The sequence below is a fragment of the Corapipo altera genome, unplaced genomic scaffold (assembly GCF_003945725.1).
Source record: "Corapipo altera isolate COAL_440 unplaced genomic scaffold, ASM394572v1 75, whole genome shotgun sequence".
Lineage (NCBI taxonomy): Eukaryota > Metazoa > Chordata > Aves > Passeriformes > Pipridae > Corapipo > Corapipo altera.
Genome location: NW_020884887.1, coordinates 9,265,092 through 9,284,288, shown reverse-complemented (window position 1 = coordinate 9,284,288; position 19,197 = coordinate 9,265,092). Strand labels below are relative to the sequence as shown.

The following is a 19,197-nucleotide window of genomic DNA, read 5'->3' as shown; positions in this document are numbered from 1 at the left end:
CAGATATTACCACTACACAGAGAAATAAAGGCAGAGCATTTTTCAGACATTATGTCACAAATTTAAAAATGCTTTTGAAAAAAGAATTACAAGAATGGTTTGTGTTCTAGAACTCCTGGCTTACAGGCTAAGAGTGACTGCATCTCATTAGTTTCTTTGAGAGGAGTTGGGAAGGGTCTTACAAGTACTAACACTGAGGCAGCACAAGACATGTCATGGAGAATGTCACAGTATGATCTGAGCCCACTACTGGGCTGAGAAACACTCAGAAATGAAAATAGGCAAAATGATTTCAATGAACAACAGCTTACCACACACCATGGTGGATTTCCCAGCAGTAAATACGTTTTAAAATGTGTTTGAGCATCTTTCTAAAACTAAAAGCGGCGTTCAGTCCAAAGTGGTGGAGTCTTCAGTATGGTCACTGTCTGGGGATTCCTCTGGAACTCTTGTCTCATGCTGTGGATTCCCATACCTATTGTCTCTCTCAGGCTACTCCCAGTCACGAGCCAAAAGAAAAAAGCACATTTGTGGGCTTGTTCAGCCTGGGGAAGAGAAGGCAAAGCCGGGGAAGATGCGTCTGCTGCCTGGGGAGCCTCCAGGGCCAGGCTGCACCCCCAGCCTGCCCTGCACCTGCTGCAGGTGGGGAACAGACACCAGGCACTGCCTGGCCATGGCCATCCTGCCTCCTGCCTCCCACCATCTGGAAGCACTCGATTGTGTTGTTTTAGGCTAATGTAAAGCACTTTACACCAAGCAATCAGTGATGGCAAGTAGATAAGTCCTTCCCTTTTGCAGTGGAGAGAAACTATTAGAAGTACTTCTCGTGAAAGGAAGTGCCCTTTCAGAAATGCTCTTTGGATTTAGGGACTCTGCACAGTCCTTCATCTGTCAGCTTCCTCCTGCATTCCTCACATTTGATGGTTCACTGCTTTTAGATTTGCTTCTGCCTGGCTATCCGTTCCTGTTCTCCTGTGACTAATATTTAGTTGTACAGTACCACTGGGAGCCTCTGCAAGGTGGTAGCACAGTATATATGGGACTCAGAGGAATTCTGAAACGACCTTTTTAAAAAAACAACAGCATAAAATAAATTAGAAAAAGGAAGCAGCTTTTGAGAAGGCTTGGTGCTTAGAACAGCAGCTACAGAGAAGAGAAGTTAACTGTTTCAGAGAGGTTTTTCCCCATCTGAAGTGGATGGGGAAACTTCTTGAGTTTCAGTATTTGCTCAGGTACCAATCTCTTGTTTCACCTTCAAAACTAGAGCACTGTGGTTGCATATTTTAAAGTATTTAGTATTTTAAAATTACTGGTAATCTGTTGCTGTTGCCCAGCTCTGGAGCTGATGGACAAAATTGTAGAAGTGCATCATATACAGGAGTCAGTGGCCAAATCCTATGTCCTTCTGGGGACAGGTAAGAAGTGAGTGTAAGGAATGATTCACCATTTAACAGAATTAAAGCTCCACTACTGAGGTTTAATATATGGCCACAAACTAGCAGACAGATCCAGCCAAGGGCTGTCAGTCTCTCTTTCTCCTCTCTCTTCCCCTGATGTTCCCCCAGAGAAGCACAGATCCTTCAGGGTGCAGTGGTTACTACACAAGTAATCTGATGATGAATGTTGCTTTTACAAGTAAGCCTTGTGCCTTGTTGTAGCATGTGTTAGAGGTGGCATGAGGGGAATAGAAGGCTCTGCCACTTAGTATAAATTATTTGGGACAGAAATTTAGTGCTTAATATCTTTGTAAAGAATCTAGTGAGTGTCTGGATACTTCCTGGGCAGACTATTAATTGCCCTTTTGCTTTTCTGTTTTATATTCATAATCCAGAACAGCTAGCCCTTGAGTAAGCGTAAACTGCACTTCCATCATATTTCCATTTGGGTTATGAATATAACACACACCTGCAGTCTCAAAAGCACATAATTGCAAAACCACACTCAAACAGGGATTGAATAAACACTGTTGCTGATTCTTAATGAGCCATTAATCAGATGTTTAACTACAGGTAATTCCCTTGAGCACTGGTGTCCCAAGAAAAATCTGTATTCCCCCTAAGTCATAGAGAAGCAGTTGACTTATGAACAGGAAATTGTGAGATACAGGCTGAATGAGCAACATTGGCTTCCCATGGCAATTCTTAACAGGTGCCTAAGTCTCACTGCCATGAGGCACAGGCATCAGTGTCAGATAAGGGCTTTTTAGGAGCTAAAGACTTTTGTTTTGGTTGTCAAAGGGTATATTTTGGCAAGAGCTGGGAAGATGCTCTGCTTGTCTCCTGTCAGTCAGTGTTACCAGCTTTCCATGGATGAGAGTAAGAGTGTGATTCTTCACACAGTGTGAAGTCCTCCTCTGGAATTCAATATCAAAGGAGGGTGTGTATTTCTGCTGCATTTTAACAAGGGATGGATAATTTTATGGCCACTGCTGTTTGTAGCTTTGCATGGTAAATTAAGGATAATAAAATCAGGTATTTCAAAGTGTACAACAAACTCTGCAGGGGTTAGGAAGGAAATTTCTTCCACCAACAGTATTGAATTGTTTAGCTAGACTGAAATGGACATTTCTTTCAAAATTTTATTTAAGTCCAAATGAGCCCAGTGCTGTATTTTGAGCATGAGATGCTGTGTTGAAAAATCATTGTTCAGAAGCACCACAATGTTCCACTAGAACAGATCAACGTTTGAGTCAAAAAAAAAAAAAAGGAAAGAAGATAAAAGAAAAGAAAGGTTTTCCTAATTTCTAAACTTGAGTCAAAACGTGCCTGGTTTCATTCCCAGTTTCACTGGCACTAAAATGTCATATCGTGCTAAGATGGGCTGGTGAGTTACTGATGTTCATGACAGATCTGCTGTAAACAGCATTTTGTAAAGGACACAATGGTTTTAAGAGCTTATCCGTTTCTCTTCATACAACAGTCACACATTTTCCTATCAGCCAACCAATGAATGCAGTTGGTTTTCCTCTGAAGAGCAGGCACATGGAGGTGAAGCCAACCTACACATATTAGACATCAGAAGAGCTCCAGGTTATTAGCTATGGAGAACAAAAGGTTTTAGATGATCTCTCCATCTGTTTCTCCCTCCTGTGCCAGACACACGGTGTAACAGACCGTATCTTCACAGACATTTTCCAGGTGGAAAATGTGCACAGAAGAAGGCTGTGCATCAGCTCCTATATCTGTTTCCCAAAGCATAAGCTCCTTCCATCACAGCTGAAGGAGCCATATCCCAACAGTAGACATTTGTAAAGCTGGCAGTTAGTGTCTCATTTGTGCTTTTAATCCCTAGATGTTATTTCCTCAAAGGATGTTTGGTTTAGCAAAGTAGTTATATAACAACTTGTTAATTAAATACTCATTGACAGTCCATGCCTGCCATTTTTTTGTGGGGGTGTGTACAAAAGACTGCTTGAGGGGACAGCGATTGTGCTTGTACTTGACTTCTTGCTGCATGGGATAGCTGTGCTCCTGCCTGTGTTGCTCCATTCCTCAGAAACCTGTGTAGAGACTGGACTGGAGGTGGCTTTAGGAAGACTTTGGGCAGCAAGGCACTACACTGTTGTACAGCCATGTCCCAAAGTGTTCCCCGACCTGGGAAGGAATAGATGGAGAGGTTGCACAGGTCTTCCTGTGAGTGGTCTGCCCAGCAGCCACCAGCAGAGCTGCCTTAACAAACACGTCCCACCAATGCTAAAGAGCATCCACATGACTAAAACATGCACCATTCTCAAATGGGAAGGTGTTATTCTTCATCCCCTCCCATGGGAAGGGTGGCTTGCTGTCAACAGACCCTGGATGTGCTACTGCTCTGCAAAGCACTTGTCATACAAAGGAGAGGATATATCTTTTATCATTGCTAGTTTTACCTGCTGAAAGAGAGCTACAAGTTTTCTCTTTTGTATCCACAAATCTTGAAGTTCACTGTGATCTGTCTAGATGGTTTCCCTCTGGGAAAAAAAAAAAGTGTTTTGAATCTAATAAATAATCCTCAGGAATATTTACAGAAGATACATAAATGCCAGCACCTCCCCTAAAGATATAGTTCAGTGTCTTAAAATCAACATATGCACACTGGGTGACTGGTTGTGAATATTCTCCCTAAAGAAAAACCCAGTCAGGCAGGCCAGCAGGGTGCTATGCAAATGTCTGAAGAGCAATGGTCTGCCTTCATTGCAGGCTTAATTTATGAACTAGATTTATTAGGTCTTTTTATTGAATGAATTACTGCATATCTTACTTCTTCCTGTGTCAATAGCTGTGTCCAAGGAGAAGGCAAAAAAATGAAGGGCAAATGACCCAAAGCCTGGCACCACTTTGCATGTGCAAAATCATTGTTTGCAAATACCAGTTTGAAACTGGTTCCACTTGATGTTTTGTACCCAGAAGAAAAGAGGCCAAAAAAAAAAAAAAAAAGTAGGCTCTGCAGTTGAGAGTGAAACCCTCTCCCATGGCACCCACAGCAGAGCTTGCCATTGCTCTCTGCTACATGGCAGCTCAGCCACAGGAGATGCTCCCCAGTCCACACTCCTGCTGCTCCCTCATCATGGCCCTGCCCAACATCCCTTGTTCTCCACTGCCTCCCAGGGAGCAGGGACAGAGATACAGCATGAGGAACTGGAATGGTGCTCCCGAAAACAGTCTGAGATTGTAGCAGAAATAAAAAAGAGCAGGAAAAAAATTACATTGTACACAACATGTCTTGAGCTTCAAATTATTGGCCCCTGCTATATGCTGGGTGCTGTTGGGAACCTTTTCAGAACTGTTTGGAGGACATAACTGAGGGTCCTTTACCTGTAACTCTGCAGTGCCACGTAAAGATCCTCTTCTTTGAGATTTTGTTGGCAAATAATTACTTTTTTCCTTTCTAAATTGCAGTTTAGGGATTCCCCCGGCTTCTGCACCTGACAATTGAGGAGAATGATCTAAATTCTAATATCAAATTACAGACAAGTAATAGACCTAAAACCACCTTAATGTATAATGAGTATAATGTTTAGCACATACCCAAGAAATATTCTTAGCACTGTTAGATCAAACATAATAAAAGTGTCTCCATTAAGTTATGGAGTACTGAAATCAAAGCAATTCAGCATCTTGTCATTGTAACAGAGAAAAAGAGATACTGAGATATTAGCCCTGATCTTCCAATCATCTCCAGACCTGTATGTATTACTATTGAGGCTTTTTGTCTGCATGCTTTTTTTTATATACCTATTTATTTTTTCCCATAAAACACAGATGTTTACCCTGTATTGTATTTGTATGAACAGAGCAGCCAAATAAGCATTCAGCTGCTGTGTGTATGTAAGTAAAATCATTTTGCATGTAAGAAAAACAAAAAACAGGCCCATAACCAAGGAAACTGTCAGCTGAACTATCAGAAAAAAAAAAAAAAAAGGATGCATGTGAACATACATTCCCTGATAGATACCTGATCTCTGATGTTGGCCCTTTAGTGTGAGATTGACGTGGAACAGTTTTCAGTTTTGACATTGTGTTGGACTCATCAGAGATGCTGCCATCTTTGCAAGGAGAGAAAACTGGTGTCTGGCTCAGCAGGCAGCAAAGGAAAGCAGCAGAGACTCGAGGAGGTCTGATATGCCTTTCTTACAGTACCGCCATTTGGGATTTCTATGTGCAATACTTTCTACTGATCACACGTTGCCTTTTCCCTCAAATGCCTCTGTGCCACGTTTACTCTTCTTGATTGTTTTTGGGACCAGCTCCAAATAGTACTCATTTGCCTTTAATTTCAGGGATGTTTTGAGAGATGCAGGGATCTCTCAAATACGTGAGGAATAGTCATGAGGATGGATGGATGATTGTGTAGACTCTGTGCACACAATGGGGTGAAGCACAGCAAAAGTCTGTGCAACACGTAGCGTGGGGATATAAGTAGCAGAGTTTAGTTTTTAACTAATTTTAAAATAATGGAATTTGATTTTCTATGCTCCTAATTCTGCCTAAGCGAAAAACAAAATCAAATTCCTTCAGATCAAGCACACTGCAACCCCAAATATTTAAGTAGAGTTGAAGTGTCACTGAGGGTTGAGCCTGCCTATGTAAAGTTCCAGTGATCTTCAAGTGCCATGGAGGTGAAGTCTGGGCATCACTTATATGGGCACAGAAGAGAACAGAATCAAGGCCTTTGTGTTCGGTAATTTTGACATACTAATGTATTCAGCTCCCAATCACCTAAGCATCAAAGCAATTAAGTGTGGGGTTTCAGCAGTGCATCTTAATTGTGCAGCCTTCCCTGCAGAGCATAGATGATCAACCTCACATGGCAATGCAGAGCTCGGGACAGGGAAGTCCATCTCCCATTCAGCTCCTGTATCCTGGTTAGGAGTTCTCCTTCCTTGCAGAGACATCAGTTGGTGCTCAGGGCCCTGTACCCTTGACCTGTTTCCCCTTCAGTGTCTTTGATCCCGTTATTGGTCAACTGTCTGACCTTGAAACACCCTTTATTTTTTATTTTTAAGTAGATTAGGAAGAAAGCTTCTTGGAGAGCTTAAAAGACTGTATGCTAAAGATGATTTCTGCAACCTGATATGGATTACCATAGTTACTCTGTCTGAGCATGGCAGCTTTCCAACTCCTCTGCCAGGAATGATCTAAAAGCTTTTCTTTTATTGTGTCTTGAGGTGAGAGCCTGACTTTAAAAAGCTTTCAGAATTCTAATTCTTCCCTCCGGTTTGTTGGCAGAGGGAGTCCAGCGCCGCTCCATCTGACGTCTGATATTGCTGATAACCTACAAACAATGCATTCAGGATCTCTGATTGTGCATGTCCAATCACTTAGTTAATTGAGAACACAGGGAGATGCAGCTCATGGCATCACCATTATCTCTCCAATCTCTTATTCCTCCAGCCTCTTTCCAAGCATAACTGTTTAGGGTTTGTGGCACTCTCACTTCTTCATGGAACATGTGCATTTGCTGGGCCAGATCTCTAGTTAGCAAGAGCAGCAGAATGTAAAGGGCAGTCTCTTGAGTCTTGTTATCTTCTTATGCACAGTAATAGCACAGTCTGCATGCCATTCATGATTTTTATTTAATAGAGTTTCCTGGTGTGTATTTTAGGATTCATTTAAAAATACATCAGTGATGAGCAGAGTAGGAAGAAGAAACTGAGCCAAAAATTCTCTCTAAAACTAGACCAATAACTGTCTCCTCCTGCCTGCAGCTGACATTTAGGAGTATTCTTAAATCATTTTAAGTGATTTTTAAAAATCACTTCCAAAAAAAGGAGTCTGAGGGAGAGACTATGGGTGTATTGCCTGATGCCAGCATGAGTGGGGTGAATAAATTGAGTCCTAAGTTAATGTTGAATTAATGTTGATAAGTGATTAGAGTGAAACTGGAAATGGCAGACTGCGAGTAGAATATCTTAGTATTGTTTATGGCACCTTTTTAATTATGAAAAATCCAGGTTACTTTATATAACAATAATTTCTTCCTTGGTATTTTAACTGGGGCTCTTGTCAATATGGCATGGACTATGGCATGGACCACCACACTGACCACACGTGGGCAAGGAGCACTTTTTCTATTTATGTCTCTATTTGGCAGGTCCAAGATCTGCCAGGGAGCTTGTCAAGGTTGGGACAGACCTGTTTCTTCCAGTCTCAAATTAATTCTTTATCCATGAGACTATTTTTTATCCTGCTGTACTGTCTGGAAATGATAAATTATTGCTGTAGATAAAAAATACTTTCTTCTTCTTCCTCCCCACTGGTTAGCACTTGTTCATAGTGCTGTCCTTCCTGGCTTCAATAGTCGGGTTAAAGCCTGTGTGAAAACCCAGGTCACAGTGAAATGTCAGCATGCAAAACCAGTTCAGAATGTCTGGATTGCTGATACAGACATGTTGCACGTTCATCCATCTCCCTCCTGAAATCAATAAGTGTTCTCAGGTCCCTGTACGAGGGGTCCCAGCAGAGCCTTCACTGTAAGTTTTCTGCTCTGCTCTGTGGTTTTGGCTGAACGTCCTGAGGTGCTGCTGTAGAGCAGGCTCATGGCATGGAGTGCCAGGGCTGCTTCAGCCCCTCAGGACTACCAAGAAGATATTTTAAATGCCATGAATATTTAAACCAAACAAAAGTCAAGCCCTAAAGCATCCTGCTTTTCCAAATTGTGAAACTTCTGACCAAATAGAGACACAGGTAGTTTACTTAATTAAAATTAAGCCGCCTTCTCCATTTTCCTTCTCTTCCTTTTCCAGCAGTACCCCACTTAATGCCTGTGGCAAGATTCATCACCTGGAGGCTGTTTTTTTATAGGATTTGACAAAGATCATTCAGAAGTCAATATTTTGCCAAAAGCAAAGTGATAAGTCTAGTGACTTGCATCTAATTACCCCTTTTCTTTTATGTCTTCTTCTTTTTCCCCTCCTCTTTTCATTTGGGCTTTGAGTTACTGACAGCAGAGCAAATGAGTTATGCTCAGGAGGTATGAATGCTTCAAGTTTGTACTGGGCTTTGCTCTCTGCCTCAGCTTCATTTTGCATGATTTCTGAATAACAGCAGGAACACTGAGAAGCCGTCATGTCTTTATGTACAAAACATACAGCTCTCCACTGAATTCTTTGAGGTTGCCTTGTAACTTGATGAGATAGGCAACAGTGGTTCCAGCAGGACAAAATGAACTTGTTTAAAGGAGCAGAGTAGGGAATGGGCAAAGGAAATCATGTTGCCAGATACCCAGATACCTTTACACTCCTTCAAATAACATGGGCTGAACAAAAAGAGGTGGATTTTGCTACAAAGATATTTTCGTCTTTGTGAATGGACCTTACGTAGAAACCAGCATAAAAATTCTCTCAGCAGCTGGATCCCTTCCTAAATATTATCACCCTTCAACCCATAAAGTTATGGCTCTAGCTTTGTACTAAGGTAGTTAAAGAGCAGATTTTTCTGGGGCCCTAAATCAGAAGCTCATGTGCAGCAATGGCTGTGTGCTGCCAGGCACGTGCACAAATGACCCAAGTCGCATTTGTTCCATTTTGGTAAAGCTGTTTCTGAGCTTTTGCAAAGAAATTTGTACTGAAGATTTTTGGATTTGTTTGTCTGATTATCTAATGAGTGCTAGTGAGGTTTGTAAGCAGGGTAGATGAGGAGGAGTACTGAGAGGAACCAGATTCTGTGCCCCTACTTTAGGTATGTGGTCCCATCAAAGCCCTGTTTACCTGTGAAACCTTTCTAAATTCAGTTCAGTCTCCCTAGGAGTGAATGAGCTAATGCTCACAGGGTAGTATGGAACATGTCTACATGGATTTCAGAGAGAAGGTTGTTGTAAGTATTTGCTAAGACTCAAGCAGGCTAGTTAGTACGCAATCATTTTGTGTTAAATAATTCAAAAGCTGTTGCAAAAGTAAATTAGTAAGTAGTCTAAACAACATGGGTTTATGGCAAACTTTATCAAAGAAACCTAATTTTTGCTCTCTGATTATATTACAAGTCTGGTTGACAAAAATGATTGAACAAATTTAGTGTATTTAGACTTATGTGAGGTGTTTGTCTTGGCAGTGAATGGCATGCTGATTAAACATTAGCACCATTCAGTAACATTAGAATATGCATTAAAAGGATAACAAAGTGCCTGACAGGGCTCAAGAAGTAGCTGTTGATGGGGAATCAGGGTTAAATGGACCTGTGGTTTCTGGGGCATATGAGGGTTAAGTACCAAAGCTCTCTGTCGGTTATATCAATGGTCTGTAGCAAAACACAAGATGAAAAATATTTGCAAAGCACAAAGAGAATGGTACCCAGTGAAGAAGAACGGAGATTGGCATTGGGGAAGGTGAACCTTTTGGTAAAGAGGATGAGGAATTCATCACACTCTGTGTTGGCCTGTGCAAGGGCACGGCCCTGCAGGCTGGAGCACGGGGAGCACTCACGGGATGAAGGGAGCAGTGATCCAAGAAGCCTCTGCGCATTGATCTTACTGTGATGACCTGACAAAGGGAATTTATGTGGCCTATAAGTATATAAACAAGGGAGTACTGAATAACAGGAAAACAGGTCATTTTACTTTTATCGCAGCATCGTTAAAACCAGGTCCCAAACAGCAAAATATTATGTTGAAACTTTGCAAGGATATGAAAAAGTTGGAAAGTGGATAGGAAAGAAAGGTGAAAATTATCTGAGGGTATGAGGAAATGTTTTACGATAGGAGGCCTGAAAGGCTCAATGTGTTTCACAGACCAGAAAAATAGTCTGAGGTAATTTTTTTGTGCATGAGTCTGTTTCTGGCAAGAAAATAACTGTCCTAAAAGGAGAGAAAATGAAGGAAGAGCCCATACCTGAAAGCTGAAGAGGATATTATTAAATGTGATGTGGGTTTTAGCGAGTTTTTGGGGGGCTTATTTTATTTTAACTGGGAAGTCATTTTAGTCATTAGAGCAATTTATCAAGAGAAAAAAAAAAGAGTATTCTTTGCTTTTTGATGGCTCCAGAGCAAGACTTGGTGTTTTTCTCCACTATTGACTTTCTTGGGACTTACAGCTCTGTTCAATCAGGAATGGCTGGGTAAAATACAGTGGCCTGTTATAAGGTCAAATGAAGATCTAACGAGTCTTCCCGGTCTTCAGCTTGTTGACACTGTAACTGCACGTGAACACAGTGATATTAAAAAGAGCCTCTCCCGATTTCAGAAGGAAAAACTCTACCAGCGTTATTAACTTCCTTGTGTGTGACAGTTGTTGCTCATACATTTTTAATGTTTTAATCTGGAAAGCTCGTTGACATTTTGTTTTGAAACACACGGTGCCGCTCCGCAGCGGAGTACATTTGTTCCTGTAGCTGCACCATCTGGGCAGGAGAGTGATGGGGCTGCCCAGGACTGCTCTGCCCAAGCGGCCCCAGAGGCTTGGGCAGGATTCCTCAGGTGCTGGAATTGCTCCACTGCCATCAACACGGTTTGTGCTCAGCTAATGTCAAGGCTGTTTTGGGCGGCTCCAGGGCAGCCGGGGCTCAGCTCTCTGCTCAGAAGTATCAGCAGTGACAGGCAATGGTATGATAGAAGGAAGAGATTTATGGTGCAAACCTGATTCCAGCATGAAGCTTTAAAGATTTAGAGGCAAAAGGAACAACTACAGTTATGAAATATGTCAAGGAGTGTTTCCTATCAGGAAGCAGTGAATGAACTCACCACAGCTTGGCCCAGCTGTGTCTGTATCTACCCATGTTGCAGGGCTCTGTCTCCAGTATTAAAGCTGACCTTGTGCTGAGCCTCTGCACAGGAGCGAATGTCTCTCTGCTCTTTGGCTGCTACCCACCCCAAGCATAACTCTCTTTGTCAAAAAAATCCTCATATGGGTACAAATTATGCAGTGCTCTCATTCCCAAAGCCCTGCCAGGTGGGAATTGCCACCTTCTCTCCCCGCTCCCATCCAGACTGAGCAAAGTTTTGGTTTAGATCATCCCAGCTCCAGCCTCAGCATAGGGGATTCATTATAGGTTTCCCTTCTTACCATTTTTGTAATGACTTACCCGTTTCTTGCAACTAAACCTCAAATGAATTCACATCTCATGTAGCTGTCGGTGACCTCAGGGACCTTGGTTACTGCAATCACAGGCAGCAGTCCCAACATACTCCAAGGCCAGTGCCTCTAAGCAGGGAGGAAGGAGTGGTGCAGGGGAGCCTTTAAATTCCAAGGCGAAACTATAATGAGCTGTAATCATACCCAGAGTAACTTCCCTGCTATAATTCTCAGCAGGAAAACAATTACATTGCAGCAGTATAACCAGACAGACATGTTGTAAATACAAAACATCCTTTGGAAATACATGCTCCATATTCTAAATATATTTAGAATTAAGGCAAACAATTCTTTTCTAATTGGGATTCAAGGCAGATGTGCCGAGGGGCTTTGGGTTTTTTTTTTTCCCCTTATGCTTCTACTTTTTTGTTTAGCAGACATTTAAAGGCGCTGTGTTAGTTGATATGTGGATGGCACACTCAGGCTGCCATCAGAGAAATAGCAGGGGAGAACTGACCCCCACGTTCAGTCCTTAACACACAGGTGGTTACTTCTGTCCTTCTGAGATGAAGGTGGGGGTGAAGAGGGGGTTTGGTTGGGTTTTGGTACCAGAGAGGACAGCAGGACTGCTGAAGCACAAAGCCAGACGAGATGCAGCAGCTCTGCTGAGCTCGAAGGCTCCAGCTGGTTCAATACCCTCAGTGTGTGCTGGTCACTAGGGGAGGATAGAGGATCGCAGAGCCTGTGGGTCACAGACACACTCCTCATGAAAACTGGAAATGCTGCAAGATCTGTCTGCCTGAGATCCTGCTGCTTCTGCTACAGTAGAACTGGGAGAAGCAGCTGGATATAGAAAGGAAAGGCTTGCTTTCTTTATGCCTTATTTGGTGGAGAACACCCCATGTTGATATCTGGGGCATGTTGTCTTACCCCAAACATTCAGGATTTGATTAATGGTCATTTTAAGTGGTAAGATGTTGATCTGCCATAGCTTATTTTAAATTACTTGGCTTGAAATATGCTTCTGAACTCTGTGCAGAGAGCCTAAGACATATGTAAATGTAATTTTTTAGGATCTTCATTCATCTTTTGAGGGGTTTTAGGCAGCATATGTCCCTACATTGCTCAAAGAAGTAAAATTTGGCCAATTGCTGCTCCCTTGTCCAGTCCCTCTTGGAGAAGGGTAACTAGATAGGCTGGGAGAGTTTCTTAGTTTCTACCATCCCTCATCCAGTTCAACAGGACTAGAAGATGGGGTGGGGGAAAGCAAGGCTCTAAAGAAATATATTTGAAAATCTACATAGTTCTCTGGGAACAGAGACACCTTCTTCATATATATTTTAAAATCACTCTCCTGTGGTACATTCAGAATGATGGTTTTATAAACCTACAGGAAGTTTTTCATTATCCATTGAATACTTCAGATATTTTCCTATAAGAGGAAGATAAAAGTTTATGTGCTTATATCAGTCAAGGTATGGCTTCACGTGTTGCAATGCCCAATGACTTATTCTGAAAGCGACTGTTAAAGTTACTGTGAGATGTTCTAGCACCTCCTGTAAGTGCCCATCCTATTTCCACTGGTGTTAGTGGACATTTTGCCACTGTCTGTAATAAGAAGGACTATACTGCAGAATTTAGGGACAGTAGGGTGAGTTAAGGTTAAGAATAGTGAGTGCCAATATCCACCATGAATGGAAGTATTGCCTGAGGCAGAAGATCAGGACAATGCCTTTCTGCAAAGACAGAAATAACCAAAATTTCACATTTTGAAAAAAAAATAATAATAAAGGGGGGTGGTGGGGGGAAGGAATAAAAGAGAGATCTTCCAGGGATCACAAAGCCAAACGTACCAGCGCTTTATTGCAGCTCTCAAAAGTGTAGAAGTGAAGCCCATAACGATGAAATGCATGGCTTGAGGGCCAGAGCTAAATCAGGCTCCCAACACAGAGCAAGGGCTGCTCTATAGATATGTTTGTCACTGCAAGTAAGGGCTGTGAAGCAAACAAAAGGGAACAGCTGATGTTTAACAGCCACAAAGCTACCTCTGTCTCATATTTGGAAGCTTGTATGGGGAGCACTTTATAGGTTTCTCTGTGCTAGCAGGTTGTAAACCTGAGTTTCCCCTACACATGCTCATTTTCCATGCTTGTTCTTTCTTACTGTGAGTGAGTAGGGAAGATAGGTTCAGGATGGAGCTTTAGATTTGTAGTCATTAAATTTCCATTCAAGTTTTCAGTGAAAACACTAGTTTGCATGTACCAGAGCAGGAGCTTCTAAGAGCACAAACACTTTGTGCATATGCAGAAGTGCAGATATATGTACACACACAGGTACACACACCAAAAATATAAACAAGAATAATTCTGCTAGGCATTCATAGAGCTTCTGGTCTGAAGAGAACATGAGTTTTCCTATGTATTTGTCTTCTTTCCGGTGTTTTCATTGCAACAATTTGATTTGCTTAGAGCAACAAACACCACATGGGGTAGGCAGGGAAATAAGCAATTGTCTTTACATTTTGCCTATATATATACCATTAGCTTCACACAAAATATGACTCACCAGCAGCAGGTGTCCTGCTGTTATGTTAGGCAGATTAGTAATGATAGGGAGGGGGCTGCTCTCCCTATATGGCATCCCCGAGGGAAGTTAAAAATAGCTCAGACTTACAGCAAAGTAAAAGTATTTGTGGGCTTTGAACGAAGTCTGCTTCTGAAGGTAAGAATCAGAACTGATCTGTTTAATCTGCCATTCCTTCCTTTTTTCTTTCTTCTTCTTTTTTTTTTCCTTGGCAGCTGATTGGCAAATGTTATCTGGCACAAGGCTGGGAGTTTGGAATTACGAACAGTCGTCTTCCGTGTTTTGTGGAAACAGGGTGGGGATTGACCAATTAAAGGAAATCAGTGTAACAGTATTCGCAGCCGAGGTAGAAACAACAGAGCAATGTGTCTTTTTCTTTCACCTTCCTTTTTTTCTCTCTCTCTCGGTTTTTAGAGAATCTGAATGGCATATGAGCAATCTCAGCATGTGACTCTGCTCCGAGTAGCAGGCAAGATATTGCTGGTAGTTACTCCCACCATGAAACAAGTCCAGTAAGCAAAGGTGTCTGCAAAGTTACTGTAGCAGCAGAATACGAGAAGAGAGGAACTGTTTGTATTTCTGAGGTATGTGCAAATCAGGGTGCTACATGAGCTCCATGGAAGTGTGGTTTTTCATCCTTGCTGCTAAATGCCCATGTATCTATATACTCAGACACGCCAATGGGCAGACCACTGCCTAAAAGGAAAACATTGTTTTTCAGGGGAAAACCATGGAGGATAATTGTATGTGTATGATTTTTGTGTGTGCACATCTGCGTGCATCCACATCTGCACCAATGCAGGGAGATCTCAAGCAAAGCCCCACAAGCTTTGCATTGAGCCACCACCTCCACGGCTTTGTGCAGGACAAAAATGGGGTTGTAAGGGCTGAGTTACACTGCTGAAAAATGAGATACAAGGGCTACTCATTACACCACAATAACCTCACAGGCCATGATGGATTTCCCCTGACCTTTTTGAGTGGCATCACCAATATTGACAATGAGCAACTTTGGTGTTGTGGAAACCAGATAAAAATCTGACAGCCCCGCGCAGGGAGTCCCTGAGAACAGCAGTGTGTGTCACACACCTGTGTGAGCACGTGTAGGCATCTTCACCGAGACCTGTCATCCCCTGACTCTGAGCCCCAGTGGATAAGGAATTTCTGTGTGTGCCTCCTTCTCCACCCTCAGTTAGTGCTGGTTTTGGCAAATGAGTTAGAGAGGGGTGAGCGTGCCCAGGGGCCTGGCTGTGGTGTGGGGAGGAGGTGTCATGACTTTGATCACTGTGGGTGTCTGTCTGCCTGAGCTCCTGCAGTAGGTGTTGGAGCCCATCAGCAGCATGCCTGGGATATCTGGGCTGTTCCTTGAGTTAGTATCAGTTCCTGGCTGGGCCAGTAACTCCCTTGGCTGGTACAGGGGAGATGGCAGAAGCAATCTAATTTTAGCTCCCTGATGTTGGGCCAGCTTCTACTAAAATCAGCATCAACGGCAAAACCAACATTAATTTGAGTGGGAAAAGGATTGAACCCAAATTAATATATGCTGGCCTTTGTAATTATCTTTATTGGCTGATAGGGAAGGAAGACCTTATTCACTCAATGCATTTCTGTGGCTGCCTGGCTGTGCTCCAGTGATGCACCAGCCTGTGAGCAGACGGATTGGGAGAGTGGGACAGGAGTGTTGTATCCCTGCATGAGGGGCTGTAATTCACTGTCATCCCCAAATGATTAAATCCTGCTTATTTCAAACCAGCAGGTAATGGAGCAACACCCACAAATATGGTGGGTAGGATTTAGCTCCAGGTGCTTGTTGAAAAACTTTTCCTATTGAGTCCAAAGTTCAAAATCCTGGTCCCTGTGAACGGCCACAGAGGAGAGCATGTAAGGTTTAGTAAGCATTAAACATTGTGTTTTTATACTGGTAAGAAAAGTGAAAATTGAAGAAAACAGCTGAGAAACACAGGAGGACAGGTCAGCTCTGCTAAGTGCTAGAGATGGACATAGACTAAAGAGAAATCCTATTTGGCAGCACAGAGAATCTGCTGGGGTTGCAGTCTGAAACCCGCTCCACAATAACTGTTTCTTTCTCCAGTAAACCAATGTATTGATTAGGATAAGCAGAAAGGATCAGTCTTGATGGAGATCTTCAGGGTGTTTTACCACACTGCTTAGTTCAAAGGGTCACAGCTGATATTCATGTGTTTTTCTCTCCTGAGCTAACTGGATATGACAGCAGAGAATGTAATTTAGGGTTTTTTTCTCTTTCTGAAAATGAATTGCTACATGAAATTTCATTTGCTTACACATATTTGTGGGGGGTCTCAAAAATCTCATTTCCATTGTGCCAGCTCCTGTTTAGCACAGACTTAATTTTGCAACTTTTAAATAAATTCCCTTGACAAAATAATATTATGGCATATTGAGACAAAGCAGACATTTCAATAGGAGCACGCTAAGAGCATTGTTCCTAAATGCACACACCAGCGTTATCTTGGTGATAGCCCAATGACCAGTTAAAACAAGGTAGGCCCAAGATGCCATAGAAATGTACTGTTGGTTCTGACCCTTTCATGGGCTCTCCAGTGCCCTTGGGTCTCCCTGTTTGCTATGAGAGGGTGCCCAAATGATTTGCTGTCAAGAGGTCATTCCAGCTTGTTTATTCCTCTCAATAATAATTCATTACAAGGACATCGAGATGCAAACGATGCCAGGCAAGCTCACAGAAAGGAGGCCACCACGGTGGGTGCTGTCAGTAATCTTCCTGCAAAGACCATAGCAATTCTTTGGGCTGGTCTTCTTTTGCTGGCCATCTGCTTTGCATTCCCTGGTGGTACTTCAGTTTGGATCTCCGGTTTGTTTGTCATTTCAGTCTCCCACTTTATTATTTCCAGAGCCAAGTGAACTGCTGCCAAAGCCAATGCAATGAGATTGCATTGAGAGCTTTGCAACATGGTATACTTTTCTTTTTATCTTGAAGCCTCAGCTCCTGGAATTAGTTGATTATGTTAGAATCCCAGCATTCATTAAAAAAAAAAAAAAAAAAGTGGATCTCTGCTCCTCCAGAACTAAGGAAAAAGCTTGAAAAAAAAGGATCTCTGAAGACTTAGTAATCACAGGCCAAATAAAAGAGGCTTTTTCCCCCCCCTTGACATCAGACTATTTTACAGACAATCATCCTATTTCTGAATCTCTCACTCTCAGTTTTTTGAGTTCTGGGTGCTGGCAAACCTGAGAAGCAGCTGTTCCTTTCTAAAAGCAGGGAAAATAAGTAGAGTAATCTCTAACAGGAACAGTTATTTTAGCTTTGCTTGTGCAGCCTTTTCCTCTACCCCTTCAGCCCACTCCTGCCAGTGGGTCAGCACAGCACTGGGAACCCATTGCAGCAGCTCAAAGGACCACTCACCTTCCAGTAAGTCCCAGTAAGGAATGGGAGGACAAGACTCTGTGTTAACCAGGACTGTGATTCCCTTGAGGTCAGGAGCAGCAGCAGCTGCTGCTGTCACTGACCCCATAACTTTAAATAATCTTAGCTATGGCTGTCCGTGGCACATCTGAAATGTGATTAGGGCTTGCCCAGTTCTGGGGTACAGACTGTCACTCTTTCCTCAGCTTGGGGATATATTTGGGATGCAACTACTAGAGCTGGGAAGGGTCCATCATTTATATTTCTGTTTGCCTGGTGCGCTACTTTCCTACTTTTATTTTTCAATGGGAAAAGAGAGGACACTTCAGACTGATTTTGACAAATATGTTTGTTGGTCTGGATTTTTCATCACTCTGGGCCGGGCCCTCAGGGAAACATATTTGCTTTTATTGCTTTTTTCCGGTAACTAAATGGAATTAGCATTCCCTGCCATTGCTGGCCAACTGGATCCAGTGCACAGTGCAAATCAGTGCAAACGAAGGACAACAACACTTATTGGAGTAATGAAAAAAGGGAAGTACTAAAAATTAAAAGAATAACAGAAAAGAAAATGAAGAGCCATAGGTCAAATTTCTTACTGGACTAACTTGATAAAAGTTACAGTGCTTGATACTTCCCAGTTTTGCTGATGTGCTTTTCTTTTGCCCTGACAGTTTTCTTCAGTATTTTGCATATAACCTACAGCAGGTAGAAGGAGGGTATGTGTAGAGGCACCAGTGTAGGGTTATATGGTGCATCCCCTGTCCTCTAGTTGGGAATTGATTTTACAGACCTCTGATGAACCAAACCTGACACTTAATTGGAACTTAAAGGGTGAAGTGAGGGTCCGGGGCCCATAGAAGGAGGGTAGAACAGCAAGTGGGCACGTGATGGACAAATTCTCCAGGAACACAAGTATAACCTGACCTGGTACACCAGCAGTCAGTAGCTACTGAGCTTATTGCAAACAAAATTTTCTACGTTGATTCTTAGCTCCAAAATAAAACGTGGAAAGAAAGCATTCATTGCCATCTGCTAAAATCAAAGCATTTGCATATACTTGCAAAACAACCAACTTTTTAAAGTAGGAAAACCCATTTCCACTGATCTCCTCTCCAACACGTGGAACTCAAAGGGAAAATCACCTGGAGCCTTCATCCCACACTGGGCAGCCGAGTGCCTGCTGGGTGCAGTCTCCTTTGCTAAAAGGCTTTGGCAGGGAGAGGGATGGGGAAAAGCAGAAGTAAAAAAAAAACAATTAAGAAAAGGAAAAATGGAGAAAGAATTGTCCAGTGATGGGCAACAAAGCTGATGAATGATCTGGAGCACAAGTCTTATGAGGAGGAGCTGAGAGAGCTGGGGGTGTTGGGCCTGGAGAAAGGGAGGCTCAGGGGAGACATTGTTGCTTTCCACAACTACATGAAAGGAGGCTGTAGACAGGTGAGGGTTGGCATCTGCCCAAGTAAAAAGCAACAGGAGGAAACAGCCTGAAGTTGCACCAGGGAAGGTTTAGATTGGATGTTAGGAAAAAATTCTTCACGGAAAGTGTTGTCAAGCAGTGGAACAGGCTGCCCAGGGAAGTGGTGGGGTCACCATCCCTAGTGTGATATGCAGATGTGGTACTTAGGGACATGGTTTAGTGGAGGGCTTGGTGGTGCTGGCTTAAGAGTTGGATTTGATGTTCTTGATTTTAAAGCCTTTTCCAACAGGAGTGGTTCTGTGATTCTAT

At 42.6% G+C, this 19,197-nt stretch overlaps 1 protein-coding gene across 1 annotated transcript in view; it reads left to right on the top strand.

Moving 5' to 3' along the window:
- The first annotated feature begins 14,168 nt into the window (after positions 1-14,168).
- Positions 14,169-19,197, top strand: part of SGCD (sarcoglycan delta) — a 322,382-nt gene continuing 317,353 nt past the window's right edge. The window contains exon 1 of the mRNA XM_027643293.1: positions 14,169-14,203. The gene's annotated coding sequence lies outside the window, so the exon portion shown is untranslated. The remainder of the gene's footprint in view (positions 14,204-19,197) is intronic.